We start from the raw sequence: 13427 nt of genomic DNA on the forward strand, positions 1-13427 counted from the left end.
AGGAAGACATAATAACTACAAAAAAATAAAAAAATATTTTTGGGTGGGGTGCCCAAAACATTCGGTACATAGGAAACACTAAAGTATAGCCTATACATATATTTCCCCAAATGTACATTTCCAGTATATAGTACATGACCTCTTTGAGGTGTATAGAGGTATTCTTGAGAGGAAATACGGAGGCACAGCCAATATGACCTATTTTAACTGGATGCTCTATATCAGTTGAAGAGATGTCATCTTCCTCCATAAAAACCCAACTAACATATTACAGATGGCTGTGTTTTTGCTTTATGACTAGCTCTGCTCTGATAGCGCCTCTAATATGTCACAATGAGCTGTTGGCTGTTTGAGCTGGTTGTATATTTGAGAAAGCAGACTTCACTTGCAGTAAATTGTCAGTTCCCTGAGACACGGCAGCAGTCCTCTGCCTGCCGCTGGGATCCTAAGGGATGTCTCAGATTTTACTGGCTTGCCAAAGCACGCTTGTGTGTCAGTGTGTATATGCATTTCGCCCTGTGCTGTTATTAACTGTCCAGCATCATTTGAAGAGGCCACACCAGATGGACGAGGCAGACTGATTTGTGTTGCATGATCAGGATGTCATGAACACAAAGGGAAATCAAACCATATGTCAAATTCACTTTTCATTCATCTTCATTTGTTTTCTAGTCATATATTTTAACCACAGTGTGTTTGCCATTAGTGTTGATATTGGTATAGATACATTCAGTACATGCTACCCAGGTGTACTATTAAGTAATTCAGAGATATTTGTTGCCAGATTGATATCTGAATGGAGACAACCAATATATAAATTGCTTACCTTTGTTTACTGCAATCTCCCTACATGAAATAGTTTGGCATTAAAGGGTAAGTTTACCAATTTTGCACATAGAGGTCAGTTTACTTGTCACAAGGGGTACTGCTCAGGCTGTTGTTTAAAGTCTTTTGAGGCTCCTGAGGGAGGTTTCCAAAGTCTGAAAAAATAACCCTGATGATGTCATCAGGCTTGTGCTTGGAGATGACAAATTCATTACAGAAAGCCTGCATCACAAATTAGGGGCATGGAATTTGAAAGATGAGGGAGGGTTTAACACTGTGTCCTAACTGAAAGCGTCACGTCACATCAGCTCTCTGAATCTGTTAAATGTGCACGTCTGTTGTCATGTATACAAACCGTGTACCTATCAGCTGTGCGCTCGAGACTGGAGACATTAACCACTCAAGTAAAAGATGGTGAGTACTTGCTAACTAGTTAGTAGGCCTACTTTTTAAACATATTGTGATATTTAAATGTTTCTTTACTGCAAGCTAGCAAGCTCTGCTGAGCATCCTGACAGAAAACACACAAAAATAAATCTTCATACTAGAAACGTCCAGCTGCCTGGCGATCTCCCTCCAATCAGCTGCCACCTTATTTAGGTTAACTCCTCATTTAAACTTCATGAATCAACCGTTCCTGGTCCATGTTGCAGTGCTTTTAACGCGAGCGGCAGGAATAAATAGAAACAAGGTGTCCGACAAAAGTTCAGCTCAAAACGGCATGCCGCGCTGCGTTGCTTGCAGCCAGTTAGGACATTCCAATAGAAAACAATGCAATTAAACTGATATTGTCACCGACGCTCGCTCGCGTCGCCTTCAGTTAAGACATGGTGTAATAAAGAGATGCTATTGCATTGTGGGAATTGTAGGATGCAGCATTTCTAGAGTTGAACTTTATGTGGGACTAAAAGTCAGGATAACTCGTCCTCTGCTGCTTGACCATTGTTTTTTAAAATCTGTCTATAGTTATGGAAGTGCAATACTAAATGGCTTTCTCACTGAACATTATTTCTTACTTAATGTCAGCTAGTGTTAAATGAGCGTGAAGGTTCATGCTTGATGTTGGAAATTGTAGACTGATAAAGTGTGGTTTGTTCATTTGTCATGAAGCTGTACACTTAAACATGTGTCCTAAGTACGTAATTTTGCTAATGTGATAGAAGGGATCAAGGGACAAAGGCGTGACCCAATTCCACATTACACATTTTTTGGGGTTTTGAGTGTGCTGTTGATGGACACTATTCTCCCACAATGAAATGCACAGAGGAAATAGAGGAGCTACTCACAGCTGTAGAAATTTAAAATAAATTGTGGGTGGTGGTGACACTGCTCCAGAATAATCTTGGTAAACAAAACAAAACTATTCTTAATTCTTAAGAAAAACATTTTGATGTCAGTTTGTGAAGATTAAGTGGCAGTGATGTTCTAAAGTCACATCCAATGTCACACATATTGCATCATTTCCTGTAAGTATTAAATTGTAAAGTACTGTATGTTGATATTTTGTATACTAAATATACTCTAACATGGTTGTACTCTAATATATCAACTATATTGATAGTCCTCATACCTAAACAACAGAATAGGTCGATTGCAATTGATCCCAAAATGACATATATGACCCTTCCCTAAAATTATATAAACATTCCCCAAAACAGTGACAGGCATGACGTTAAACACATGGTTAACGTTGTGAAATGGTCGCAGTTTGGTTAGGTTTAGGCAACAAAACTACTTGGTTAGGTTTAAGAAAAGATCATGGTTTGGGTCAAAATAAGTACGTTACATGATGTGACGTAAGTGACGTACTTTTGGTTTCACACAGGACACAAACCCTGGCCACCTGGGTGAAAATTCCTGTGTTTGTTTGACTCATCCATCCATCCCAACTGTCTCCATATGCGGACTACTCTAGTCATAATTACTACTGCCACTAGAGGATACCGCCTAACAATAAACGTAAATATGGGTCGTAATCATAGAATGTATAAAAGGTTGGCTTGCACACATGACTTATACAGCCGTTTTTCTGGTGAGGACAGGCTGAATAGTCATATGACATATGCTGTAGAATTATTCCGATACATCTTACTTCAGCTAAAAATACTCAGATACCAACCAAGCTCTTATGTATCTATATCCCATTTCTCACTGGATGTTGTCATGACAATTCAGTCTCTTATACAGTCCACATCTAGCAGTAGTTTATTAAGTAGTCATTATTGTGCTTTTATAAAGGAGACTCATGCTGACTTTTTTCTACCACTGCAATCAGTCTCGCAGGGCTGCCGGCATATGAGTTTTTTTGGCCCTGCTCAATTTCTGGAATGGCTCGAGTTGATCCATTTGAATAAGTGCTGGATGTAAAGGAGCCATACTTCCTCTGGTGCTCTTAGTGGCAATTACCCAGCAGGCTCTCTGCTCTCACACTGATGTTGCCTCTGTAATTATAGGCTGCTGGTACCGAGGCTATAGCTTCGCCTCTTAGCAGACCAGACTTGTGTAAGCAACATCGACATGCACACACAGATGTCCATGCACGTATACACAGAGCTGAGGAATGTGAAGAAAACTATGGAGACACCATCTGCGCACACAAACTCTACATGCACAAAAGCAGTGTATATTAGTTGCAAGTGTGAACATAAAGGAGAAAAAAAGACATGGCTGAGAGTGATGAGTGCTCAGTGTGTTCAGACAGCAGCAGCAGCGGTGGCACGTTACACATGCACATGGAAGCCATTACATTCCCCTGCAACTGTTCCAAAGAGTGCATCTCAGCAGTGTGTGATTATTACCCTGAACGGGTAGCACAGAAACCTTCAGCTATTCTCTGTGTTCCTTCCAGGATGCATTCACTGTGTTTCAGGCCAGCAGTGCTGGTGGCATACAGATGTGCAGTATAGCTGCTGAGATCCAGGTCAGACAAGGGTAGAACAAAACAACACAACTTATTGGAGGGTATACTAGAGTAGAATCAAACTGAATGTAGGATTGCTAGATTTTACCCAGAAATCCTGTGCTGGGAGTGCCATCATGCGATGTCTGTAAACTGAAGGGAAATGGCCAAATGTTCAGGACTCCTACTGAGGCCTGAATATTTAGTCCAATTGCTACTACTACGACTGCAGGTAGTAGCAACTAAAACTTACTTATTTTATCTTACCAAAGGCTGAAATGACTATGTGTAATGTGAAAGTTGTCAAGCGAACCTACTGACAACCCAATGACTGCAGTTTTCCTCAGCACTCCAGAGCTTTTTAGCATCTTTCAGCTTATTGTTTTGGTTTTACGGTCTACGTATTGTCTGTGCGCTCTCAACCGCAGTTGGTAGCTGTTTTCATCAAAAAAGCATTGATAAACCCAATGTATGATGCCTTCCCAGCACCAAATGGCATCCAGAAACACAACGCCAAATCAATGCTAATGTTGCTACGTGTCCGTGTGTAAATAGGCAACTGTTTGCTAACATGTCAGCCATATCAACAATATAACAAATTAATATGGCAGTGTTGTGTTTCCAGTTTGTTCCGCTGACTCCAAGTGGCCAAAAAATAAAAAATTAAATTAATACATTTTGCGTTAAGATTAGAGAAAGGTTATGATCATGATTAAAAGGCACCAGTGTCAAAGCTGCACCCAACTTTCCATCCCAAGAGTCCCCATAAGACTTTTTGCAATGGTATAACAAACGCCTGCCTTTGATACTTAGAGACGACAGTAATTACTCTCATGACCGCATGAGGTCACATAAACATTAAAACACTAACAACTGTTTTTTATTTCCTGAAAGGTCAGTGTCATTACTCAGGATCATTTACTGTCAGTCCTGGCCCTCAGGACTCATGCTGCTTTTCATTGTAGCCATGCAATCAAGGACTGATTTATGCTTGGGATGTAATTAATAACCTGTTGGGACAGAAAATCAGTGGCACTTTGGTTCCTGAGAACCAAGGTTTAGAACCACTGCTGTGGATAATGCTATTATTCAATTTACTAAGAACACATGCATGATTTTGTTGTCTTATTTTCTTGACCAATAGGCTCCTTTCCCAGGAACATGGCATATTTCTATAACCACTAACCCCACCATTATAACTGAAAGCCTGCATTCTTCTTCCTCTTCTTCACTCTGTGTTTCCATCCATAATTTGAATCCATTAGAATTCAAACAGACCTGCCATCATTAAAGAAAAGCTCTAGGGTAAATTTGGATGTAATTCATGTTTGGGAGACATTTGCAAGGCTCCATAAGTGAGCACAGCAGGGCTCCAGATATATTTTCTCTTTGTTTCAAATGGCTGACAGGTTGTGAGAATAAATAGAGCAGACTCTACACCTCGGGAGATCGCTGAGCCCTCTGGAGTCTCTGAAGCTAGTTTATCATTAATAAACACTTAGTAGTCCCCATTTCCCTCCATCCTTCCCTCTGCATCTGTACCTCCATTTCTCCATCCCTGCACAGGAGAAGATGAATCATTAACAGTGTTTTTACAGATGAGCATGCCTACGAGCTGAGAGAGAAAAGAGAATGCTTATACACTTCTATACTGCAAAGGCAACATTTTTTCGTTGTGTTGAACAATAGGAAGAATACGGTTTGTAATCTGCAAAAAATATCACATCCTAACACGTAATTTAAGCTAGGTAAAGAAAGTTTATTTGTTGAGCACATTTCATACACAAAGGCAATTTAAAGTACTTTACATAATGTGTTACAAACATTAAAAAACAACTACAGCATAAAACATTACAAGGCAAATTAAAACATTCTAGACATTTTTAAAGTAAATGAAAAAGATAACAGAGAAATAGATAGGTGAAGATCTACGTGCAATGTGGGCGATCATGCAGGCTAAAGGTTCAGTCAGTGGCAGTGGAGAACATGACAGTTAACCTGGATTTAAACGTAGACAAAGTTGGGGCAGCTATTGATTTCATTTATGACTTTTAATGCGGCTATAATCAATATTTAAAAAAAACCCCCAACAGAATCATTTCAGCAAGTGCCCCAAAACGTTCAAATGACAAAGCCCTCCAGCGACCATAGGATTATAACTCTCATCCTTTGGGATCAAAGGAAGAAGTCAGGTGGTGTTATTATGCAATGACAATGTCCGCACACAGGAGACCGCAGTTTGTTTCCCATTGAGCCAACGTAGGTTTCTTTTAACCACAACCACGATTGTTCCATAGCCACGCCATGTGGTTATTATTGTAGCCATGACAACGAATTACCCTTCGCTCGTGAACATAGTGGAGCATTTAGCAGCTATAGAGCCACATACTGCCATCTGTGATACTGTCTATCAGGTGTGCTTTAGTAGCTGCTCAGGGACACCTTAGCAGTTGATGGGCTGCTGTGAAGGTTTAAACTGTGACCTTTCAGTAGCACAATTTGTGTCTGCAGCCAGTCTGTTGCTACATATGCCACAATATCTGCATGGAAATTATTTTGGCTGGACACTGTGCCATGAAACAACTACTAGTGGGCTGAGATAACTTTACTTGTTTCCAAAGCAGTTTCACTAAAAACTGCATAAAACTGTGTTTTGTGGTGAAAACAGTGTCTAACAGGACTTTTACACCTAAAGCACAACTTCGACATTGTGCAGGGCTAGGCCATTATTTCCAATTGAGAGAGCGGCTGAGCTCAGGCGGCTGATTTTTCACCAGGTATAGTGGTCGAAGTTTAACTAAATTGAACATTGACCCCAAATACGCTTACCCCCACAATGGATCCAATGGGATTCTTTCACTGACAGGAGACCGACGTTACGATGGCAATAATTTTGCTGTAGAGAAAAATGGTGGAAAAGTTTATTTTGTGCATCGCAATTCCTGCAAAACTCTCAAGCATTGCAAGAAAAAAAATCTGAGAGGAGGGGATACTAGGTCAGAATATTACACACGCTCAACTTTTATGGTGTGCTATTGACTGAGGCAAACCCACATAATGTTGGTTATGTACCGTTAGCGATTGAAAATATCTGTCCCTTTACAAGATTCAAAATTTTGGAATCCATACTGCTGTTAGATTTGTATAACCCTATTTTTAATGCCTGCCCACACAGATGTTACACCAATCAAATTACCAGTACCTACATTGTCAGTCAAAACCAAAAATGTATGCCCACTGCAGAGCACTAATGTAGGAGGAGCTATCATGGCAGAAAAATAAATACAACTTGTACAGTACTGTATTATTTTACAAATCATGGTCTGCAGTGTCAAAGTCAGGCAGTTCCAAAACAACCCATATTACCATTACAAACATGCAATTTAGAGGCTCATGAGAAGCTAATTACCACCATTTAGAGCGCATCACTCTGGCGTTTTCCTGAGGAGGACAATGGTGACATAGAGAATAGCATCCTATTGGCTCATCCTTGAAGCTGATTGAGAAAATATAATGGATGTGGGGAGCAGAGCGGCACTCGAATCTCTTACCAGCTGCTTAATGTGATTTGTCCAAAGCTGCCTCTTAAGGCCAAGCTCTCCGCTCTATTGTCCGGTGGACCTTCTGCTCTCGGCTGACCGGCCTGCCCTCACCTCTCACCTCTATCCATCACAGCTGCTGCGGTGTTATGATGGACGGGTGTTTTCTCCAGAGGTACAGGCTCCCTTCTTTGGCTTGCAGGTGCTTTTTTTGAGATGGGTAGTGGTAAATAACATAGCGCTTTGAAATATTATAAAGTCTGGCTCGTACTCGTTTCACTGCTTGACAAAAGCAAAGAGAGAAAAGATGGTTATGTAAAGGTACGAAAGGAGAAAGTAAGGATGGGAGAAAGAAGAGAAGGAGGTAGATAATATAAACAGTGGAGATAAGCTGTAAAAGTTAACATCCCCATGCCTCAGTTTCCATTAGAAACACCTTTTTCATTGAATTTCTAAGAGAATGGGACTCATTAAAATTCATTGCACCACAGTTTCTCTAACAGATATCCTCACAGAGCTTAAATAGATTTGCAAAACATGGCATTTTTTATGCCTTTGTCACTGTAGCAAATAAAGACATTGTGGATGGCTGTAGCATTGTGACATGACTGAAACAAGAGCTACATTTCATTCACATTCAGGGACCACCAACAGCCTATCAGAGCCCAGTCCCGAGGTGGGCATCAATCATGGGAGCCCGGGCTGCGCTGCCTTGTGTGCTAGCTCCTCTAAAGTAGTGGAAAAGGCTTTGACAAGGGCCCATTATTCAGCAGCTCATCTCCTGTCGCTTCACACATCATCTGTCAGCCTGTCGGCCGGCCTCGTACCCAGAGGTCGCCGTCGGTCATCATTCACGTCACTGACATCATTACAACCGGCTCTAGACTGTGTTTTCATCTGTTTAACAAGGTGCTATTAAATGTCACTCAGGAGTGCAGGACAGTAAGAGAGTATCAATTAACACCAGAGACACCAGTGGATTTTACTGGTTTCACAAAGAACCTTTAATGAAATATAAATTAAAAACTAAATGTTTGGCTTTTGAGATATGATTTTTCTTCATGTCTAAAAAACGTATACCTCTATAACTTATCCTCATACTTAAATAATAAAATAGGTAATTTTTCAGTGAACAACCCATGTGTCATCTCAATAATTAAGATTTGGTTATGTTTAGGCAACTGAAACTACTTGGAAATAAGAGCAGCCCACTGATTTTACACATGAAGGTCAGTTTGCTTGTCATGAGGAGTACCACGCAGCATGCAAAAGCAGTCGTATAGTGTCTTCTGGGGCTCTGGTTTCTAAAGTCTGCAAAAACAACCCTTATGATGTCATCAGATTTATCTCAGCTTGGTCTTGGACACTGTGTTACAAACTGGTGGCATGAATTTTGAAAGACATGGGCAGTTGCTAGTCAGAAGAGGTCCAGTGAAAGATGCTATCAAGTTGCATTACAGGAGGACTAAAAGTTAGGATATCTCAGCCTCTGCTGCTTAAATTTGGACCATTTTTAAAAAATCTGTCCCCCATCTTTATCGAAGTGCAATATTAAATCACCTCTTAGTTAGGGAAAGATTGTGGTCACAGGGAAAAGAAACCAACGATGACCAACCTTGACTGTTGGTCATCGTTGGTAGGAGACCGGAAACGAACTGTGGCCCGCGATGCATTTAGGCAGCGTTCAGAGCCCAACAAACAATTACTGTAGTTTTGTGTGTAAAATGGAAGAAAATAGATTTGAAGTGTAAAAACATGTTTCCGGTTGTGTTTATGAGCATATAGAGGGAGTGAAATGCAAACCGCGTGTTAGACAACACAACTGAAATGCCTCCTGTGTAGAAACACTGTAAGAGGTTTTGTTGCTCTTTAACATCACGCTGTTTCTGTCATTACATCTGAAAGAAGACAGTTATTAATCGCACTACCACAAGAGGACAGGAAAGCTTCCTTGTCAGGAAGCCCATGAAATGCAGTTGAAAGCCAAGATAAAGCTAGTAAGTAGACCTTGAGTTAAAAATTTCTATTTTGTATTTTTTGTGAAAGCATTTGAACAAATGACCCATGCTGTAATTTTTCTGGTGAGGAAACACTCTGAAGTCTACTTCTGCTTCTACTTTATGTACTTATGTAGATCTGCTTGGGATGCTTAATTAAAATCTGTTCAGGTTAAATGTTGCCTATAGAAAAGCCAGTGGAAAAACAATTCAGTTTTTCTTTTCCTTCATAATTTTCTTCTTGTTCTACTATAAACAGCCAATGTTTCCGCTCACATAGGCTGTGGTCTGCAGTATAACTTGCTTTCTGTGTGGCTGTCTGCAGGATTAGTGACGCAGGAGAAGGGGTTAAAGGCAAGCAGCAGCAGACAAGGAAAACCACAAGGGAGTTGGGGGGAATGACATGGGGACGGTGAGGAGTGTGTGTGTATGGGAAGAGTAGGGGTGTGCACAAAGAAATGTTTTTTACAAAAAAAATGAAAGTGTGAAGCAGCAAAGGCGGGTGGAAGAGTGGAATTCAAATGGCATTTGTGATAAGGTGACATTTAGAGAAATCTCAACTCCATCTCCTTTGAACGAAAAGGTCTTATCTTGATCCCAGAAAATATTCTGGCTGTTGCTCACAAGTTGTAGTGGTAAAGGAATATAAAACAGCATATGAGATATTTTAAAATTTGTATAATTTAATTGTCAAAAGAAGCAATTCATAAGCAGATTACACTTTGATGTGTATGGCCTTTATGGAGGGTAAACCTAAACCTAAATTCAGTTTCCCCACTTTATTGTTTTTGGAATAAGAATGTTATTACTTTTTAAGACAAAACTCTGTGCCATAAACTTGTAGCATCCATAATTACATAGTAGTAGTAGTTATTAGTGAGTGTAATGGTATATAAGATTCGGGTGTAAAAAAAGGCAGAAATGTGCCTGTGAACTATGTAATACATCTTGTTGTAATGATCACCAGCCAGAGGTCATAGCTCACCCTTCTTTTTATTAGGACTGCATCACTGATCAGAGCTAACAGTTACCATGGAGAAACATGCAATCAGAATCAGCTGGTGTTTCTCACCCTTTCACCACCCATACCTCCGTCTCGCTCCCTCCCTCCGCCTGTAGACAGTATGGGCCCTGTTGTTGTCAGATAGTGACGGAGCATGTGCAGTGTGGGAAGGAGGATCTCAGCTGTTCATCCTGGAGAACTCATCTCCCCTCCTGTTCCGGTCCTAGGTGAGGCTCAATACTTCCCCAGACCTCCCTTTCCTTTTGGCTGACATTACCCAAACTAAGCCCATTTGTCCCCCCCAATAGACCCATGATCTGCCTTTTGTTCGGGCCCCAACCTCCTATTCATGTCCCCCAGGAGAGCAGACAAAAGAGGAAAAGACACTGGCCTGAACCCTTTGCCCAGACAGACTGTGGTAAAGCGACCATAAAGAGATGCTGGGCTTGAATGGAGCTGTGCTGTGACAGGGAACTCTCTAGCTTTAACTATAACCTCTGTCTGTGAGGATGTCCTCCCCTGTCCATATCTGCAATGTGTGTTGAAGGGAGCTTCAGTTATTGTGTGCATCTTCATATTTCTTTAACTTCTAATGTAAACTACGCAGGCCATGAGAGCTGAACGCACTAAAGAAAACACACACAAATAGACAAAAGACAATCAAATGAAGAAATCCTCTTCACCAATTTGATAACACAAATGGAGCAATGTTTGGTTGTGTTGTCTGTTTGGTTGTGTTGTCTGTTTGGTTGTGTTGTCTGTTTGGTTGTATTGTCTTTGTTTGGTTGTGTTGTCTGTGTCTGGTTGTGTTGTCTGTGTTTGGTTGTGTTGTCTGTGTTTGGTTGTGTTGCCTGTCTGGTTTTATTGTCTGTGTTTGCAGTGTGGTGTCTGTTTGGTTGTGTTGTCTGTGTTTGCAGTGTGGTGTTTGTTTGGTTGTGTTGTCTGTTTGGTTGTGTTGTCTGTCTTTGGTTGTGTTGTCTGTGTTTGGATGTGTTGTCTTTGTTTGGTTGTGTTGTCTGTGTTTGCAGTGTGGTGTCTGTTTGGTTGTGTTGTCTATTTGGTTGTGTTGTCTGTGTCTGGTTGTGTTGTCTGTGTTTGGTTGTTTTGTCTGTGTTTTGCTTGTGTTGTCTGATAGATATTTTCTTCATTTGCCTGTGATTTGTCTATTTACATGTATTTTCTTAAGCTGCAGTGTGTTGAGCTTTCAGGGCCACCACAGAAAGAGTGATGAGTGTGTGAGCGCTGTGTTAGTATGCTGAGGAAGCAAAATACAGGAATTTCTTTTTGCAAAGGTGCAACTTTTCTGTGATGGTAAAATATCAACTCTGGATCCTTGTTGTCAGATTGAATCCTGCAGCTTACGCTTCTGTTATGGTTTGCGGCACAAATCACATCATATTTAAACCATAAGCTATATTACTGTAGCTTAGGCTTTATAGGCTTGTCGGAATACTCTGAACTCCCCGACATGTTAATCTACAAAGCAATAAAGTCTGACATATACAGAAGCTGTGTATCTGTCTCCACCTGTGTGATGTTAAATATGAGCTCGGGTTCAGCTAGGAGACAACGGGTGGGATCTGCCATACTGTTCTATAGGGGCTCCTCTGCATGGCTTAAAATAGAAGAGATAAGGGGAGGAATTCATGCTGTTACATATTATTACAAAAAAAAAATGGTGCAGGCTGATATGTGTTTCCACAAAGAAATGAGGTGTGCAGAATTGCAAACTGATAATAAAAGGTTTTAAAATTAGATATCCATTATCTCCTAAAGATAATGCATGCTCATACAAAATAATGTTGGCATGGAAGAAAAAAACCAACAACAGGTAAATAACATCCTGGTGTAGCCCTTTTGTGATAAATAGAGCCCTATTTTACATCAAAGTATGAAAGAAAATTCACCAATTAGCAGTAAATAAAATGAATTCCCAGTCCAGTCAGGCATGGCAAGTGGCTGAACATCTGCCCACAGGAAATAACCAACTTATGAGTGAAATAATAAGCTGTTTCATAAACTAGTGAAGTAAATTCTCTTCCCACACCAACAATGGTTCATCCTACTCATCACCATTTTCACTTATGAATTTAATAAACAAACTGCATTACCTGCCTTTTCTAATGACATCTAATTACACTGGTGGATTCCTGCAGTTTGTGGCTTGTGTTGACATACCTCCAACATTTGTGCTGTCAATGGGAGATATCAGAGCCGACAGAAAAATTTCCCCAGCTGACAGTTTGTACAGTAAATGTGACATGGGATTAATATGGCATGGGAAGAAGACATGCACTTAACTGGCAGCATCTTACACGATTTCTGTATTTGACATTTCCATTGATCAGTTGAAGTAGTTACATTTCGATATAACCTAGGCCAACATGTCATGCTGCTGAATGCAGACTTGCATGCTGCTAAAGGCCAGGGTACGCTAGAAAATAACTAGTTTGACGAAGTGTTGTCAGTTGTCTGAAGGCAAAAGTGTTTATAGCTGTTCTGAATGGCCGCACTCGAAGGCGGGTGAAAAGCTTGCTGTCATAGAGAGCGGTAAGAGATGTGATATTCGTTGAAATGGGAATAGAAATAGTTGTGTTAGCAAATTGTGACTTTAACTAACATACTGATATTCACTGCTTCAGTGCTTCAGTGTTCTGCAATGGCTGAATATGGCTAGAAAACAGCTCTCTTCTAAAGCTAAAGTATGGTAAGATTTTAATTTGGGGGCACTAGTTAAATTATGTTTTTATGTTTTTATCTTTACAACTTTTAGTTTTTCACAGAAACGTGTAAACAGTTGTTTCTCAGGTTCAGAAAAGCAGTTGCATCACTTAAGGTAAAATACATATTTTAATGGAAAACACATTGTCTTGAAGATAATTTGTTTATTGTCTGTCAGTGCATGATGTAGTGCAGTTCACTATCGTCTCCACCCCTTCCACCTTCATTTTTGAGCTCTCTTGGCCCTGTGTTAACCTGCAGGAGGCCGGAGGAGTTGAAAGATGAGAGTCTTGTAACCTGGGATCACTTGTGTGTCCCAGTTGGGTTTGTGTGGCATTGCTTTCTCCTTGTCACTCCTGGGTGAGGTCAGGTCTCAGGGGGTCATTTCACCCAGGAGGTCCCCAGCTCTTACTAAACACATTCCACTCTGTACTGTCTGGGAA

The 13427-nt window shown here is 40.5% G+C and overlaps 1 protein-coding gene across 3 annotated transcripts in view; it reads left to right on the forward strand.

Moving 5' to 3' along the window:
• tncb (tenascin Cb) overlaps nt 1-13427 on the forward strand; it is an 88959-nt gene that overhangs the window by 18448 nt on the left and 57084 nt on the right. The gene's annotated exons all lie outside the window — the stretch shown is intronic.

Source organism: Siniperca chuatsi, linkage group LG5 (genome assembly GCF_020085105.1).
Source record: "Siniperca chuatsi isolate FFG_IHB_CAS linkage group LG5, ASM2008510v1, whole genome shotgun sequence".
Taxonomy (NCBI): Eukaryota; Metazoa; Chordata; class Actinopteri; order Centrarchiformes; family Sinipercidae; genus Siniperca; species Siniperca chuatsi.